The sequence below is a fragment of the Hippoglossus stenolepis genome, chromosome 4 (assembly GCF_022539355.2).
Source record: "Hippoglossus stenolepis isolate QCI-W04-F060 chromosome 4, HSTE1.2, whole genome shotgun sequence".
NCBI classification, from domain to species: domain Eukaryota; kingdom Metazoa; phylum Chordata; class Actinopteri; order Pleuronectiformes; family Pleuronectidae; genus Hippoglossus; species Hippoglossus stenolepis.
In genome coordinates this window covers 27722707-27742725 of record NC_061486.1, presented here as the reverse complement: position 1 = coordinate 27742725, position 20019 = coordinate 27722707, and the positions used below count along the sequence as shown (strand labels likewise).

At 40.2% G+C, this 20019-nt stretch overlaps 1 protein-coding gene across 7 annotated transcripts in view; it reads right to left on the bottom strand.

The window, feature by feature from the left end:
• Positions 1–20019, bottom strand: part of LOC118106618 (RNA-binding protein Musashi homolog 2) — a 167590-nt gene that overhangs the window by 44782 nt on the left and 102789 nt on the right. The gene's annotated exons all lie outside the window — the stretch shown is intronic.

The following is a 20019-nucleotide window of genomic DNA, read 5'->3' as shown; positions in this document are numbered from 1 at the left end:
ACGCGATGACACAGCTGATATGCTTTATGTGAAGCACAGTGTTTTGGTGTCAGCAGAAAGACATCTCTTAGAAAACTGTTCAGTGGTGCTACTCTCTCCATTCCAACAGATTATCTTGGATGAGCTTGACGGAAATACAATGTTAGCAATGTATTATCAGATGTACCCTGAAAATTGTATCACTGATAACAATCATTATAGCATACTTACTTATATAAGGCACATTTATTCAAGTTACATTTTATGAATTTATAATTGTACAAAGCCTGATTTACTTATACCAGATATTTTCTTAAAATGGAGTTAGTACCTTTTAGAAAACGGTGTAACCTCTGCACCACTGAGTGAAACTATCCTGATTTGCCCCCGGCATTACCATCACCATACCAACAAGAACTTTCAAAATAATCCAAACTCAGGCGCCAAGGCCAGATGGCTGAAGCTCTGTGCCCCTGTCATTTACTCCCTTTTCTGGGAATCCTATAGGACAGAATCAGTACCACTATCATACCACTAGCAAAGAAATCCCGCCCTTCAGAACCCTACCACTTTCGACAGGTTGCACTCACTTTAATAATCATGAAATGCCTGGAAAAATGAATCATCCTTCCAGCCGTCAGACCGCAGCTGGACCCCTGCCAGTTCACCTACAGGGCCAAAAGAGGGACAGAGAAAGCTGTGGCATGTCTCCTCCACTCCTTCCTCCAACTTCTGGAGTCTCGCAATTTCGCCACAATTCTCCTAATTGATTTCAGCTCCGCTTTAAATACAATCTAATGGCACCTCATGATCAGAAAACTCCACCAACTGATAATCCCTCCACTGGATCCACAAGTTCCTCAGGAACAAACCTCAGGCGGTCAGGATAGGTACAGCATAACCACCAACTGTCATAATCCAACCTGGAGCCCCCTAGGGCAGTGTCCTCAGTCCCTTACTCTACACACTCTACACCAACGCAATGCACCAGCCCCTCACCCATCACTAGATACTTAAAATAATCTAGCACATCAAACACACCCCACACTAGACTGAACCCCACATCCATCCTTGACAAAACAGTACAACAGGTTGATAATTTATTGGACTCACCATAGACAATAAACTCTGTTTTGATTAACTATCCCACCGAAGACTCCATGTCATCTGCAAAGTCAGAGCACTGTCTGTTGCCACCCCAACTGCTGTTCTTGCTATATAAAAGCATAGTACAACCCATTCTGCTGTACTGTTCCATCTATTTCTACAACATGCTCAGTCTCCAACAAAAACAGAGTCACAAATGACAATCACCACTTCACATTACTGCCATCCGGAGGTACAAAACTCTCAAATGGAGAAGGGCCCGATTCAGCAGGAGCTTTGTCCCCTTTGGAATTACAGCCTTTTCAAGCGAGAGGTTAAAAATGTTAGTGAATACCTCTGCTAGTTGGTCTACACAGTTCTTTAGCACTCTTCGAGCACTCTTAGAGACTCCATCTGGCCCAGCCACTTTGCAGGCATTAAATCTACACAGGGTGGATCTGACCCTGATACTGCAGATTTATGCTCTGGTCCCTCCCCGGTAGTTCAGGACAGATGTGGGCCTCTCAGTTCTGCTGGTCGAAGCTGGCAAAGAACTGGTTCAGTGCATCTGGAAGAGTGTTGTCTCTGGGGCTTGAGGCTGAATAACTGCCCCTGTAGCCAGTGGTTGCATTTTAACTGATCAGTTTAAGTAAATTTACATATGCTACAACAGTCTATATATCATGCAGTGTACATTACAGTTGTTGCAAAAATTAAACAAAACATAATTTGAAATCAAGCGCAACATTATTTGTCTTTGAGAATGTACTGAGTTCGAACGTGAAAATTATTATGAAGCCACTGCTGCACATCACAAGTCATTTAATGAGTTTGAATTTGTGCCGAGCAATTACGAAATTATTCAAAATGATGGCTTGGCAAATACAGACATGGCACGCCTCATTCACTGCTTTCTTCTGCTCTGTATTGTTCATTCATCATTCAATCCAATCATGCTCTCTATAGAATTATGAGGGGATTAGCGTGTGTGTGTCTGTGTGTGTGTGTGTATCTACAGTTACAATTCACACTTTCACCTCAATCAGCATTTAAAATCAATAGTTTCTCTGGCACATCGATGTCAGATGTTATTCAGAAAAAATTTCGATTGCACCAACTCACTTACTGGAAAAATACTGTATTGCAGACATTAGATGCAACTGGCAATGAATCAGCAGGGGTTTATTGGTGGAGTGAAGGATGAAGTTCAGGTAAAATGTGTTTGTTGAATGTTTTTTGTGTCTTGTAAGGTGAAAATATTTTTCAATTAGCTGTTAGTTGATTTCTTGGTAGAGCTGCTGAACAGAGAGAATGACAGTGGCTTGACAAGAAGCAAAGTGACTGTGAACCACACAAGAAAAAGCTTCATACAATATTAAGTAGTAGACATTATTATTTATTATTGGCTATCAGGATAAACTGGAGGGGCATCAGAGTATAGATATTGGATTGGAATCACAGTGATCATATTCACGACAGCATGGGGTGAGGGGGGGGGGAGCATCAGATGTGGGTGTGGGTTAATAATTTCATCACGAGGATAGATGAGGATTTAAGAAACGGTTTATTAATTATTGATACTAATGTACTTTGTGTGTCTTTTACCATCAACCATGGAGTTAAGAATACATTTTAATATATATGCACTGTCCCTTTTAAGTTAATAAACTTAATGATACCTGTCCAGAGCTTTCAAGGATGAAGGCAATGACCCACAGGTAGGTGTGGTGGCCAAAAATTTAAATTCAGTGTCTGTGGTGAGACAATGTCATGCAGGGAAAACTAATCAAGCCATGCCAGCAAAGCCACCACCTCATAAGTGGAAACAACTCTATGTAGGGCCTGTGTTTTGATTTTCATTAATAGAGAGTGCACTGAAAGTCATCCAAAGCAGTCTATAACTTCATCAATAATTGGAAAAATATCTTCGCCAGCCACAGGATCCCCAATGAATTTGTACATCTTCTGAAACCTCTCAAAGAAGAACTGCATCAAGCAAGCAACAAGTGCCATACATAAACTCTCAGAAAGGATGTGTTTAAATCCAACACACGGTGTGTTAAAATATCCACTCATGTGTTAAAAAACTTTTTAAAAAGTCAAACTTCATCACATGTTAGATTCTTGACAAATCACGTTGCAGACTGTACTGCGACGTCATCTTCCAAGTCAAATGATCGGTCTTTCTGATTGTGGCAACGGAGAGAAGAGTCAATAAAACGGAACGACGAAAGGTAAGTTGGTGTTTATCTTTATTAAGCGTAGAGGCTGCTGAAAATGACTGAACAAATTTGTGACATTCAGGTAGGGAGGTTTCAAAACTGTATTCACTGAAAAGCACTTACTCACAAGTGAGATTTATATAAACGGTTTAAACAGGATAACTGCATTTATCTCTTACAAACGCTTTGACAGGGATAGCTTAAGTCATTTACTTTAGGAGGGTGGGGTCGGGCCGGGCCCTGTTTCATTGTGCATTTGGCAATGGTAAATGCTGGTAACAAGTGTGGAGAATCATCGGTTAACATATCTTGGATGTCTTGCTAACATAAGCTCAGTATTGTCAAAGATATGTTGGCCAAAAAGTTATATCTCAAATCTACAATTAACGTTATTAGGTTGTTTGTCCGCCAGGCGCGAAGAGCGGGAAAAATATATTCGCAAGCGTAGTGTTGAAGCTGACTGTGTAACCCTCTGCAGAGCTTACAATTAAAGACTCAAAGACAACTCCGGTCTGAGAAACTCTTCATTTCACATCTCGAGATAAATTTCCACTACATTCACTGGCTTCCGGTTAAATCTAGAATAGAATTAAAAATCCTGTATCGTGCCAGCTCTTCCTTCCTCTTCTCCCTCCTTATCACATCAAAGAAATTAATATCTCATCAATACATGTTACTGACTTGACTTCTTCCCCGGAGTCCCTTTGCCTTATCATCCGCAGATCCAGGGCCGCAGCTGCGGCCACATCGTGGATTATGATCTGTGGATCACGTATCAGAGATCGTAATGGTGGATCCAGTATGGCGGATTCTGTATCGTGCTGGCTGATCGTGATAATAATGCTGGATCCTTTATCGTGTTGGCATCTGATAATGGTGGTGGACCACGATCGAGGTGGCAGCTGATGGTGGATCCTAATGGCGGCAGTGGACAATGACTGTGGACTATAGTGGCATCCGATCTTGATGGTGGATCATGATCGTGGTGGCTGCTGACCAGGGACTATGATTGCAGCAGGACTGCTCGACCATTACTGACAATAATCTATCAATTCATTGACCGTCAGTTATGCTTCAAAATGTTTATTCTTATCAATGCTGCTAATACCCTTATCTTTCTGATGTTCTCCTTTACACTTGACATCTATTGCACTTCTGTCCGTCCTGGGAGAGGGATCCCTCACATGTGGCTCTCTCTGAGGTTTCTACCTTCTTTTTACCCTGTTAAAAGGGTTTTCTTTTGTAGTTTTTCCTCTCTCTTGTTGAGGGTTAAGGGCAGAGGATGTTACACCTTGTTAAAGCCCTATGAGACAAATTGTGATTTTTGAATATGGGCTATACAAATAAAATTTGATTGATTGATTGACAAATTGGGAGAGGTTTACTTTCAGTTGAGAAACTTACCTATGGAATTTAACTCCTCCCTTGCAAACATTCACCTTTGTCTACTCTTCAATTCTATATACAGAGGTATATGGCTTCGGCAATATATTAGAGCCTTTGTTGGATAATATTCGATCTCTTGAAGCAAAAGGGATGAAGGTTGAAATTGAGGGACAGAGTTCTCTGCTCTATGGCACTATCTTTCTCCTGACTGCTGATAATCTTGCTTGCCATTCACTTGGAGGGTGTTTTGAAAGCCATAAGACATTATGCACGACACTTTAGAGCAGTGATTCTCAAACTGTGTGTGGTGGGGCGCGCGACCGGGAGGGGGAAATGTGAGGCGGAACTAATGTTATAGCCGAACTAATGTTTTGACGTCCGCATCTCTGTAACAGCAGCTCTTCAGCCCCTCTGCAGTGGCTCCCTGTACAGTGTTGTGCATGTCGCGCATATTTTTCGCGAACGGGGAACTTTACGATATGTTTCATATGTTGAACGTGAACGTGAGGGAACGTCACGTTAATTTGTTAAATCATCATCGTATCAGGCCAGCATGAAATACTGTGTGTGTGTGTGTGCGCTCCCAGACAGCGCACACACACACACAGGTTTTTTATTTGGACATCAGAAATTCCTGTAAGTAATGTGAATTTAATGTTCATGTGTATGTTATGTAAATACACATGTTAAACTTGGCCCATTTTGTCATCATTTTGTTGGGGCAGGCGAGCGGGTGGGGCATGAAAAATATTCTAGCTCCAAAGTGGGGCATGACAGAAAAAGGTTGAGAACCACTGCTTTAGAGGGTGTGGCTCTAATTGAGACAAAATTACTTTTGAAACATTTAATCTACAATAAAGAGTTTGGCCCCACTTTTGAAGTTATGGTGTATGAGATTTGAGAGTAAGCATGGCCCTCTCAAAAGGCATGCTCATGTTGTGTGTAACTTCATAAATACTTCTAAGACTGTGGCCTATATGAATCAAATTCAAAGTATGTTTAACTTTGATGATCATTTCTATTTCATATTTGGTAAAGAAGATGGATGAGTATGAAATGATCAATGTAAAAGATGTAGCAGACATCAGAGAACTAGACTTGTTATCTTTATCTTCATTGGAAATGCACTGTATTTAAATCCAAGATACAAATTGATTGTTTAAATCTCGTATTTCTATTAACTGCTTTAGCTCTGATATACCTGAGGCAACTACCAGGCCTGTCTTATGATCCTGCAGATTTATGATGGCGTGGCCTGATGTCCCCTGCAGCTGTAATTTGTAGGTTAGAGCATTGTTTTTGAATTCTTAGATATACTTGCTGTTTAACCTCTTAGCGATCCGACGGCCTGCGCTTAGCGTCAAACTTTGTTATTTACACAACTGCTTCGTATAGCTAGGTACTGATGCGACATATCTTTGGAAAGCTAAGATTCTTGTGGTTCGATTGATGCAAACCATTTCAAGATACGATCACCACAGCAGGTACAATCAACGCCTCTGTCAGACCACCAACAACAAAAAAACAATAACAAAATCGAGGTCACTCACCTAAGACGCCTCATCGTAATCCACAGATCGATAACATTCCAAAACGGTCTTGATACATTGCCAAAGGTCCAGATGATCCAATCCAGTAACACGTTTAGTCCAAAACACATTATTACATCAATAAATACCCACAGACTGCTGTTGCGTCATATCAAACTAGCCGGCAGCTATGTGTAACCTTTGATGTATTTTCCCTCGTAACTCCCGTTAGCATGTAAACATAGCCGATATCTTGATATCAAAATGGAGGCTGCACTCTGAACTTTAGATTGACAGCTCACTTGACCAAATAGGAGCGGGCATGTCCTGTCCACAATAGCCAAGGAGAGACCTCGTTGAAGGACAGTGCCTGCCTCTCTTCTGTCGTGTAAATACTGAGCCGATTGCAACCGATTGTTCTGATGACTGGCGCTTCGTATAGCCAATGAAATTTCCAACATGCAGATGTGCTGCTTCTCTGTGTAAATATAAAGCGACCCCAAGAAAGTCACTGCGTACAGGCGAACAACTGGTTTCGGTTTCTCGTGCGTCCGTGCGTAAAAGCCCCAAAAGAGTTGTTTTTGAGAGTTTCTCCGACTTTGGAAGCTATACAATGGCGAAACGTTTGGAGAAAAGGAACTACTCGACCGAAGAAGCCCGTGAACTTTGTCTTCGGCGTGAAAGTGACCAGTCTGGGGACGAAGTATCAGACGAAGAGAGCGAGCTGTCGTTTGACTCTGAGGCAGAGACCATGTTCCTGGATGGAGGAGACATTACTCTTGACAAGTAAGTATTTTATTATAATATATAACTTGTAAATTACTGTATGTGTGTGTGTGTGCCCCTCTATTTCACTGTGTGTGTGTGTGTGTGTATGTGTGTCTTTTGGTGTTAGTGTTGATGTGGAGGAGGTGTGTGTGTGTCTAGGTGTTACTGTTGAAGTGGGGGAGGTGTGTGTGCCACATTGTTTCACTGTGTGTGTGTGTGTGTGTTTGTGTAGAATGCATAAAAGTTTTATCTAGTTTTGTAAATAACTGTTATTTCTTTATTTTCACAGCCAGACCCGTACCATCTCTTGCTCCACACGGAGCACATCACCGGCCAGTCCATATCACTGGGCACAGCACCGCTGGTCGGCTGAAGTGCAAGCATTGCCATGCAAAGACACCACTGAAGTGCTCCTCCTGCGATGTGCCTTTGTGTTTTGTCCCCGGTCGTGACTGCTACAATGACTGGCATGTTGCCAAAAACATGTAACATGTATATTTGAATACATTTTCAACCCTATGACCGGTTTTGACTCCTTTATATGTAAGTATAAGTTTGAGTGTAAAAGTGACCTTTTTAGCCTAGGTATGTGACCATGGTTACCAAGGGTCCTTTGGAGTCTCCAAATGGCCTTTTTTGGAAAACGCCTAGACATGCCCTTAGAAAAACATCTGTAAAATATTCATTTTCTGTGGTATTGTTATCAAATATATTTTGTTATTTGAACTTGGGCTAGGTAAGGCTTCATGCTGTGGTCCCATAGTGTTTTCCAGCTCATAAGTCCCAGCTAGAGTCATCTGCAGGCATCTGTTTACCAAAAACATTCAGGCGGAAATAAAAAACCTTCTACTTCAGTGTGTTCCAACTTCTATTACTCAATGCCAGTAGCACTTATAGTGATTCTGAGTGTTACCTTTCAAAAGAGACCAAAACCATGCATGTACTCCAAATGGTTCAAGAACAGCTTTCAATTTACTTTGGGTATGCCTTAGACAGGCGTTTTAGGCAAATTTCACCGGAATGTTAAGAGGTTAAACACCCGTTTGCGTAGAGAACCGCCACATTGCTCTTACCAGTCAAGTTCTTATTGCAACTGGCACACGGATAGCGTTAATTTCTGAGGACGTGCACCACTGACGTGCAGCCATCATGCGCACACGTACACGTAGTTAACAGCAGGTATATAATTGAACTTCTGTGAATGTTCTCCATAAATAGTTTGTTAGGTTAGTTTCCTAACTGGCTCTTAAAAGGCCCATTGCCAAATGAATTGTTGAAATGTATTTATTGTATTTTGTGTATTTGAGGGTTTGACCGTTGTCAAATAGATTCATATTGCCCTTGTTATTTTCATTCTACTGACTGGAATGTTAGTGCTCAAGTATTTTTTAAAGAGCTTTGGATCAATGTGGAAAAAAACATTATCTGCCACAGATTTAATGTTTCTAATAAATATCATTCAGATGTATTATTTTGTGAGCATTTTATTGGTAATTTTATGTAAAACAAAAATTGCCAAAAAAACAAACAACACGAAGACGTGTTAAAATGACACATCTTTTATCACATCCTTGTGTTGACACATTTAACACACAGCATGTGTTTAATGTGTTAACACACTAATTGTGTTGAATGTAACACGAAACGTGTTGTCCTTAACTAGACACGCTGGTTTGTTAAAAATGAACACACATTGTGTTGCTTTTAACACATCTGTTTTGAGAGTATTCATTTGAATGTATGAGCTTAACTTTACCATGGATTACGAATACAGACGCTCCTGGGCACAAAATCTGATGATCATTAAAGTACAGGTCTCTGACAAGTTCTGACTCTATTGCCAGTACTGAGAGTTCAAGTGTTATTGACTCATTCTTGTTCTCAGTAAATTTTTTGTTTTCCCCATGTGGGAAACGAGTGCTCTCCTTCACAGTTTGTCACTAGCAAAGAGACAAACAGACAATTCTGCAGTGTTATGGACTCCTCCTTTCATATTTTGGCTATGGAATTTGACCATGTTTAATTGTATTTGGTTTTTGGATTTGTGTCTTTTGTTTGCTTCTTGAGTTTAATCATGTGTTTTTCTGTTCTATTCAGTTATGTACTGTTTTATTTTGTGACTTACCCTTATGTCTCATTTCTCTGCACTGTACTTCCTGTCTTTGTCTGCCTTCCCTCCTTCACTGAACACATACCCCATCCTAATTAGTTACACCTCTTGTTTACTCCTGTATTTACACACAGGTTCCCTTGTGTTCCTTGCCTTTTGTCTTGCTAGTTTTCCATTGATAATTCCTGCATTTTTGAGGAGGTAATTTTAAAGATTTGTTTTTGACCTCACCTTTTCTTTTGGGTTTTGTTTAATTGCCTACCTGTACATCTACCCATGAGACATTGAAAAATGTATTTGATCAAGTCTTCGTGTGGATCTGCATTTGGGTCCTCGTCTGTCTTAAGTGTGACAGAAACATCCTCAAGGCTACATACAAGTTAGAGAAGGCAGATTACAGGGCTAGTTCCAACATGATGTCACGATATGAGCATCTTTGATGAGAACTTGTCATTTGCACACATGATTATGCTGAATTTTATAAGCTTGTTGGCAAAGCTAGCCTACTGATTTCAGTCAGTAGGCTGAAACATGCATCTTAACTGAATGAGTAACAAGGAACAATGCTCTTTGACAAAGACAATGTTAGGCAGGCAGGTTTTGTGTGGAGACTCTGTAGAGACTTCCTCTAACATTAGAAGCCCTGTCACTGCTTTAAAGAAGTTTTACATTCTGTCTGCTTTCAGCACACCAGGTCCATCACTACATTAAGTTGGCCGCTGATTTCTTCCTACGAGGTGCATTCACTGACCCTCGGACACACCATCATGTTGCTAAGTCCGCTAGCATCCCCACTTCCGGATGACTTTTTTAGGCTTAAAACACGGTGTAAATGACCTCGTTTTGAGTGAATGAATGTCGGGGCTATTGGACACTTGTGTTACTTGTGGACCGACAGAGTTTAAAAGTGATGTTCCTGATCTCCCCTCAACTCCCCTATCTCTCTTTCTTTTCTACCCACTCTTTTCCACCCATCTCTCCTCTCTTCATCATTTTTTCTCTCTCTATAAATTTAAGGTCTTTTTATATTATTACCTGGCTCTTAAAATTGAACTTAACTGAAAACCTTTTATTATAATTCATTCCTCATTTTGCCATGGATTTTGTTTGTGTGAAGCACTTTGTAACCTTGTTTAGATAAGTGCTATACATATAAAGTTATTGTTATTATTATTATAACCTGGTCTGCGCCATCCAAGCAGGTTGTTCTTCATGGAATCCACCTCCTGGATAAATTATCTGTTGGGATTACTTTACATTAAAAGTGGCACCCCTAAATGTTGTGCCTTTGGGCGTTCAATAAATTTGGCTATCAGAAAAATATTTTATATTAATATTAGAAATATTAAATAATAACTTTAATTGACATTAAAGCTACCTCTGGGCATCCCCCTTCAAAAGAAGGAGAAGAGCCAATTTACTTATTTAGTCTCATTAAATTACTAACTACCCTTTTGAAATCTGACCAACAATTAAATTAATAACTATAACCAAAATTACCAGATCAGTAGACACTGTTGAGGTTGGCAAAATAATGCCTGAAGGGCGATTCTGTTAGCGCCCAAGCCAGATCACTCAGTGTCGGTGGTGGAGGAAGTCAGACGGTACTAGCGACAATGTCGGCCGCGGGGACGGATGAAACAGCATCGCAGCCGTGATACGCACACCGGAGGATTTTCCGTAATTGGTACAGCAGAAAGGCTTGGCAAGCAGAAAGTAGCCATGTAAATGCAGTCTTCCACTTTCCATGTTTACTTTTGAAAACTGCTGGAACAGAAACAGCATGGACTGTTATTGGAGTAAGAGATATAAAACATTTATCCGAGAAATAAAGAAACATGAGTCTACGTGCTAGCCATGTTAGGCAAAATCGCAGCCGGATGAAGGCCACAGGATCGGGTTGAGAAAACACAATGAAGAGGTGGATAAGGTGTGTGTATTTTCTTTGTGTATAGTTTACCTCATACGATATCCAGCAGTATATGGCACCTCCTTTTATTTTGTCTTAATAGTGTTTGTTAATAGCACTGTATATGTTTCAGGAATCTGTACTTAGTAAACACTAGTAAGCAGACTCAGTCTGTAGTCTAATGATGCATACTCTACTTACTATCTGAGCACAAGGGCAACAACTAATAATAATTTACATTATTTATCAATCGGCTTATTATTATTATTTTTTGTATATATTATTTGATTTAGTTTTCTAAGTTTAGCTTTTTAAGTTAGTTTGTGCAGTGTGCAGTATACTGTTAGCTATCTGTTTTTGTATAAGAATGACTGACATGGTTATTATTGGAATTAAATACTTACCTACTATTTCACAAAGAACAGTTATCCTGCAATATTTGTTAAATCGTAGTGGGATGGTTACTGAAAACTGTAACAGAACTAACATTAGCTTTCAAATAACTTATTTCCAAAATATCACAGCAACACAAATCAAACTATGAAAATAACAGTCTTTTGTTTAGTCTCGAGTATTTAGCCCAGTTATGTTACCCATTCATGAAAGGGGGGACGGGTCCCTTTTGATGTGCTGTTTAAAGTCCAGTGAAGTGGTCTTGCTGGTGTCTGGCTCCTGCTGTTGTTGTTCTGCTGGCAAAACTTTGTGTCATAGCCGTTCGTGCTGAAGTCCTTAGGCATGCTCTCGTGTCGCTGCTTTTTTGGAAAGTGTTAGCAGTCTGCTTCAGGCAGGCCTGCATGGAGGTTGGAAGAGCTTGGGTAGGGAGACAGTCTCCCTGGCCAGGAGTGGAGAGAGGGGGAACTAGGGTTTTATTGGCCTGGTAACCTCATGGGTCCTGAGGCACACAGTGACCAATAGTAGCCGGAACCCAGGGGCAGGTTTCACACCTATGTGTGAAGATGAAGGACCTTGGCAGACTGAGTTCTGGAAGCCCTCCATTGTCTTCAGGACAAATGAGACATGTGGTCGCAGGCTTTGGTTACACATGTAGGCCCAACTATTGTTCATTAATAGTAGGTCCCAACACTACCATTCAGTGTTGAGCAGTGAATACCATTTTCACGTGGTTCTGGTTGTGTGTAATGAACCCTGTCTTCCAAAATCAGTGTGTGTATTCCCTAGCCCCTTACCTGAACGTTAAATGTCCCAACTACATAGCAAACCTAATACTTACCCTAACCTACACCTAATTCTAACCCTAAAAGGACGTCTTAACCCTCAAACAGCTTTCAAACCAGCCAAAATTGAGGACTTGCCAAAATGTCCTCACTCCAAATGGTCTACATTCAAAATGGTCTTCATAAAGATTTATGTTTAAGTGTACACACACACACACACACACACACACACACACATTGGAGAATGTACAAAGAAGTTAATGGCCATCCTGCATTTTCATCTGTGTTGCTTGATTAACATATAGGCAATTACAATTGTATGCCTCCGCCAACATTCAAGCTGCAGTTTAACCTAATGCCTCAGACTATGACTGTCACTGGTAAAAAAACATAATAAAAACACTTAAATTCTTGATGGGTGTCCTCTAAAGGCAAAGAAAGTGATATGTATGATGTCACCATTATTATTTCATATTGTGCTTGTGACTCATAATTAGGGGAAATATAGATTCTAGCCTTTGCAGTGTGACTCATAGCAGAGCATGTACACCAGGAGCTCTGCCTCTGCTGTATTAACTCAAATGTTAATTGTTGTAATTTGTCTCAGTAATTCCACTACCTTCGTAACATTGAATGGTCTGAATAAGCTGAACCACCATATTCGGCTCATCTTAATTGAGTACCTTCATTGCTTAACACATAACCATAAACATGAATGTGTCTCAAGATGAATATGTGTTAATCAAATAGGCCTTTACAATACAATCTATTCAAAACAACTAATTATTTGTTGCTTTCAGGCAGAAACAGACATGTCAGTTTTTCTGTTACTAACATTTTCTGTTATGCTGCCTCATGGCTGTGAAATATGCTGGATAATCTCATAGAGCCAGGGCTGGGTTGGTCTTAAATCAGGTCTCAGCCAACAACACCTGTGTTTTTCTAGTAAAACTAAGGTTTTTTCGTGGTTTCCTGTTTTTTTTCCCATGAATGTGCTACATCTCATCAAAGTCACAAATGTTACACTGTTTAATTAATTGTGTTGCTATGCCACCTATTGGTGGCAACTACAGCATCATGGAAAAATGTACCTTCCACTGCATTTTTCTCTCTACAGTCATATGCTTATTACCTCAGTGTGTTTGTGCTTTATGGAACAGTGTTCTTGATCTCCATCTCTCCCTCACTTTCAAGTGAATATGGTGAAAAACAGGTCACTCCTGGGGCTACAGCAGCTTGCCAAACAGCATCGGTCAGACAGACATGCACTCACACATGAAGTAACAACTCAGTGTTTTAATTAGCCCCCTCAAGACTTATCCAGCAGTCAGATATATGCAAGTGTTGAGGAGTAGAGATGGACATTGATATATGAAGAGGATGTTGGGATTGTTCATCACCTTGCCCTTGTGGAGATCCATAAAGTAAGAGGCTACTTTTGACAGCTGTAACTAGGTGCATTGGAAAGGAGGTGATCAATACCCCTCTCCAATGGAGATTTAACTTACTTTTTCAAACTTTGACATTTGATTGGGTTTAATGCAAAGAGTAAGAAGTGCTTAACTTTTCCTCACATACTGTCAAACAAGAAACAAAATGATTCTAAATAAAACAGTAAGCTATTTACAACGTTGTCAGTAAACTTTGTTCAATATTCTTTTAATGTAACAATAAATATGGATGACTTGCACACTTTATTAATTGTCTTACACTGTTAATTTAGTTCAAGTTGAATATCGGCAAAATTTAAACAGACAACCATCTTTAATAACATCCAGTTACTCTTCAATGATGTCATAGTTTTACGTTTCTTGTCATTTTATTAAGGAAAGATGTACCTGAAGGACACACTGTACGTATCATGTTATGTCCCCAAGACAATGAAGAAGAATGAAAACACTGGCTCCATTTTATTAAAATTCATGTTACATATTATTAATTTAAACTGCTGCTTGAGTATTGGTATTCAATCACTTTTGATACACATATATATAATTAGCATTCTGAAGAGTTGCAAAGTCCCCTTACAGATATTGTTTGTATGTTGTGACGTCTGAGAAGCTCTTACATAGGTGTAAAGCGATGCACCTACACATGTGCACTGAGAACAGCAGATACTTTTTTTTTTCTTTCATCCTATTATTGCTTAATAAGCTGAAAAATAAACATTCATAATTATGGATGTGCAAACCCAAAACGACATTTTTTTTTATCTGTTATTTGTTTCAAAAATGAAAAACGACCTATTTTACTGGCCATCCCGGCCAAAATACCAGTCTGGTCGACCTGGAATAGTCCTGGGGTCTCATTTATAACCGTTGCGCAAACATTGGGATTCATAAAAACAAGCTTGACGGGAAAATGTGCGTATTTCCACACAAACTCTGACCCATGCGTACGAATGTTTTGGAGACGGGAAAGTGGCGATGCAGACGTGAGGTGGTGAACTGAAGCAGATTATTGATCCACTTCATCATGAACATTAAAACAGCTTTAGTTGTGCTCGCGCGACATAATTGTTCTAATACGAACCTTTTAATTGAAAAATATATAAAACAACTTACAGCAAATTACGTTCAGATTCCATTAAACAGCGCAGTTACAGAGCCGAGTCATTAACAGTTTTTAACAGTATCTGCTAACACTGTGCGTGTATTAAATCGCTGCAGTGAACCTGACTGTGCCATCAGGCGCACAGAGCGCACAGAGCACACTGGAGATCACTTACAAGAAATGAAGAAAACTTTCCAATTAATATCCCAGAGTTGAGGTGAGGATCCACTGATGTGAGGGAATCGGTCCGATGCTCTAAATAAATAAATACTGCCGTGACACTGGTGCGTGATGCTGCGTGATGGATGCACGCGAATGGAAGGATGACGCGTTGTCTGATCAGCTGATATAGATTCTATTAATCTGTGATCTGTGATCTCTGAGCTGAACTGTGTCCAGTATCCCACAGATCGACCGACGGAACCGAACCATCCCAGTACAAACACAAGCATATAATAATAATTCTGTTAAATTCTATAGATTGAGGACATCACAGCTGTCTCTGAATTTAATAATCCTGCAGTTTTGGAAGATTAAAATACGAACAGACAATACAACAAGTTCCCTCAAATTCTGAGTGTGTTTTTTTATGCCCCCACCTTTGAATTGGATATTTTTTTACTTCAGGCTCCGTTCTTTCTATCGTACTCACTCTCACACATTGTATTATCCACAGCAGCAGCAGAGTATCAGTGTATTTTCTTTATTAGTGACATCACTGCTGTCCCATAAAATCTCTCTTCACCCCCACCCCACTAACAAACACCTCGATGTCAGTGTCAGAAAGTTTCGCTTCCTCTTCTCATCACTTGATGCTGACTCTATCAGGACTCACGTTGGAAACCCATTGGTCAGCAGCATAATTTAATATTCATGAGGTGCTTTGCATTGACCATTTATGGTTGAAAGTGGGTTTGTGGAGGGCGGACTTGGAGGCAGATCCACGTAGGAACGTTTCCAGGTGGACTGTGATTTATAAAATGAACATTGCCTTCAGGTGTGTGCGCACGGTTTTATAAATCGGAATTTTCTTTTGCGTACGACATTTCCGGCTTTTGTGCGCACGTACACTTTTAGTATGAATCCCACGCACTGTTTTATAAATGAGAGCCCTGGTCTTACCGATTAGCCACTCCAGGCATGCTCATATCCATATATGTGTTTGAGTGCACATTTGCCTATTAAAGAGATAGTTCACCCAAAAATGAAGTACTCACCACTATGCCGAAGGAATTTTGGAGCCAAATCCGATCCAATTGAAGTAAATTGCGACCACTTCTTCAAACATAAAAAAACTTGTGTCCGTAACCCAGACATTCAAATTCAACTCGAAACTGGGTCAATTTACACCATGTTTTATCAGCCCGGAGCCGCATTCACATTTGACTTATAGACAAAATGCAACAATGTCTAAAAACAGTCAATACAAAGCATACACAAAACACAAAATACAAAACACAAGAATCACTTAGGTTACTGTCACCACATCCTTGTGACGTGACATGAAGCCAGACACAAGGGGACACATCTGGCAACAGGCAAAATTACATTTAGTTTAAAAAGCCGACTGCTGTATTTTGTTATTTTTCATAATGAATGATCCTCTGGTTAATGATGAAATAATTGTTATAAAAAATGTTATAAAAAATGACAAATGATGAAAATTGGATCTACGGGAGGACAGTGATACTGTCCTCACTAATGTGATGGCTTAGATCTCCAGCAGTAAACAGGCCCAGCCACTATGACATCGTTATTTACATTTCACAACCCTCCTCTCGAGCCAAAGAAGACACTGGAAGAAGAACTGTTAATTCAGGCTATACAGTACTAGCAATGATTAGAAAACTAATCATGATGTTATGTGTAAAATTGGTGTAAGACAGTGTAGGCCTCAATTCAGTTCATCTACTGCCAAGGCAAGAAGTTTTAAATTGAATGATCTGTAATAATATTAATAATAATAATAATAATCTCTATCCAATGGTTGTCCATTTCGTTTGATTTTGTTACAGTTGATATTAAAAAAACTAATTTAGAAACATTAAGAAAACACTGTCTTGTCAAACTGGCCTAATGGAAAATGTGTCTTCATTTAATATATTCATCTTGTCCATAGAAGTTGGTTGAGTACAAGGCCCTGATCTATTCAGTGAAGAGCAGGTACAGGGGGGGGGTAAGCTCTGCCTAACTGGAAGACGGATAAATGGTCTTCACAGTGAATGAACCATCACAAACCCCTAGTCAACCTTGAGGTGCAGCCTTTTTCTTTTAAAATCTTGTGTACTGCAAAGGGAGATATGGAACAATGGTAGAATACAATGCAAATTAAAGAGAAGATGGTATGATTTGAAATCTGCACCTGACAGGGCTAAGCTCTGAAGAAGAAAGTGGCTTAATAATGCATGTGCCAATCACAGGCAGAGGTGGAATAACAACTGGCAACAGTCATGGTACGCTGATGACACCCAACTAATCCTCTCTTTTCCCCAATCTGAAACACAGGTAGCAGCACGAATCTCGGCCTGTCTGACTGACATCTCTCAGAGGATGTCTGCACACCACCTGAAAATCAACCTTGACAAAACCCAACTACTTTTCCTTCCAGGGAAATGTTATCCCACCCATGACCTGACTATTACCTTTGACAACTCCGTGTTAGCCCCCACCCAGACTGCTAGGAACCTGGGTGTGACACTCGACAGTCAACTCTCCCTTACTGCCAACATTACTGCAGCAACCCGTTCCTGTAGATACATGCTGCACAATATCAGGAGAATACGTCCCCTTCTCACTCAGAAGGCGGTGCAGGTTCTGGTCCAGGCCCTGGTCATCTAGACGCCTAGACTATTGTAACTCCCTCCTGGCAGGTCTACCTACTAGTGCCATCCAACCTCTGCAGCTCATACAGAATGCAGCAGCTCGACTGGTCTTAAACCTACTTAAATTCAATCACACTACTCCACTCCTCCGCTCCCTTCACTGGTTACCAGTAGCTGCCCGCATCCGTTTCAAAACACTAGTACTTGCGTACCGTGCTGCGAACGGATCGGGTCCAGTCTACATCCAGGACATGGTCAAACCTTACACCCCAGCCCGTCCACTCCGCATCTGCGAATCAGCTTGCTGCTCCCTCACTGCGAGCTAACCACTCAACAAAATCAAGACTGTTTGCTGTCCTGGCTCCTAAATGGTGGAATGAGCTCCCCAATGACATCAGGACAGTAGAAAGTCTACACATCTTCCACCGCAGAATAAAGACACATCTCTTCCGACTATACCTTGGATAAAAAAACAAAAAAACAAAAACAAAAAAAACCCTACTATATTTAGTTGCATTTATATGGCACTTATTTATAGCACTTTGTAGTTTGGCTTTCTTGAAGAAACTTGTACTTGCTTGATTCTTGTTGTTCTGGGTTTGTACCCTCATGGTTGAATGCGCTTATTGTAAGTCACTTTGAATAAAAGAGTCAGCTAAATGATATGTAATGTAATATAATGTGAATAAACAGTAGTTTAATCCATATTGTTAGGGTAGATGGAGTGTAAATGCCATAAACTAGCAACATGTCTATGAAATTTCACAGACACACTGAATATCCACAATGGTAGGATACATCACAATCATTGTCCCATGATTACAGAGCAATAACATAATTTCCCAAATGTTAATACGAACAAGTGTTGGAAACAGACACCCACAGGGAGAGAGAAATAATGTTGGCATAGTTAAAGCTACTTTAAACTGCATTTGAGAGATATTTGCTTTTGATGTGTTTTGAATTATAGTTTGGGGTGACTGAATTCACTCTTAGAGAATCCATGGCTGGGCTTTGAGTCTCTGTCGGACTCTACGATATCAGTTTTGAGCTGTGTAAGATTGAACATCACTCAAAGCGCTTTAGATTTTAAGTCACTTTCGCCCATTCACACACACTGTGATACAGCGATTCTATATACTCTGTTGGCATTACAGTCGGGGGCAATTTGGGGTTCAGTATCTTGCCCAATGCACTTGGACAACCCTCTATACCTCCTGAGCCTGATCTAAAATATCTGATCTAATCTGATCAAAGAATTTGATGCAATCAGAATTATGATCTTTTTGGTCTCCAAAGCACTACAGCTCTGTCACAATTAATCAAGTTGCTTTAAGGACACCTCATATACACATAGGGTAAAATACTTTTAAAGTTCTTATTTCTACAAGACAACTATGATTTGGAAAAATTCTAAAATCATCCTTGGAGAAACAACATTGTCCAAAGTTCATTTTAATGTCTGTCGCATACCAGTCATCAATCATGGTGTGCTGTTAATCTTTTCGAAACTTCTAAGAGAGATAGGGCGTGATCTACTAAAGGTTTGCGCGTGTAAAAACGTGTAAAAAAGTAGATTTACTAACGGTGCGCCCTGACGATTGCGTGCAGAATACCATGCGCTGTCCATTTAGTACGTTTACTTTAATGAATATGCAATATCGGGCGTTTCTACCAGAGAGCGCAAAATACTGGGAGGAGTAGATGCAAATACTTTAAGTTAGCACGAGCAATGTGATTTACAAAGCCTGAAAATAACTGCGGTGGTTGAGACTGCGTCTATATTTTTTACGTTTGAAAGGTAGGTGCTAATCGCCACAGCGTTACGCACAGATGGCTGCAGCTGTTGTGGTGAGGAGGAGACGGCAGGTAGAAGAGGGAGAGAACAGGTTTTTTCTGCTCATGTTAGCATGTTTGGATTGACAGAAGCAAAAATAATCCTCTTGCCAGGGCACTGATGGCCATCATCACACCAGATACAGGGCTGACCAGCTGCCTGGTGTGCGCTCCGTGTGCGCTACAATGGCCCTAGCGCTCAAGCGTGAGCTTGCACTTGCGGTCACTCTGCTCTCCATTTTGCTCCATGGCAGAAACCATTTGCGCAATTATTTTTAGTAGATCACCCTACGGCTTGTAGACTGTCTTGTACACAACAAGGATAAGATAAGATAAAAGGTTTGATCCCAAAGCAAAGAAATGTGCTTTTTACAGCAGGGACAAGTCAGAATGAGGTAGAAAAGAGAAAAAAGGCAATAGAATAAAAAAAACTATATATAACATACACATTTTCACTACAAAATATTATTTGTATAGAAATGTATTTGAGTAAAGTGCAGTGGCACAGGATGATTGTTCAAGCTAGTAAAAACTGTATTTGTTCAATAGTATAAGAAGATGTTGAAATAGATGTATCTCTATTCATTTGTAGATTAAAGACTAACTATCTGCATGTGAGGCAGCCATCCATACATACTTGATGA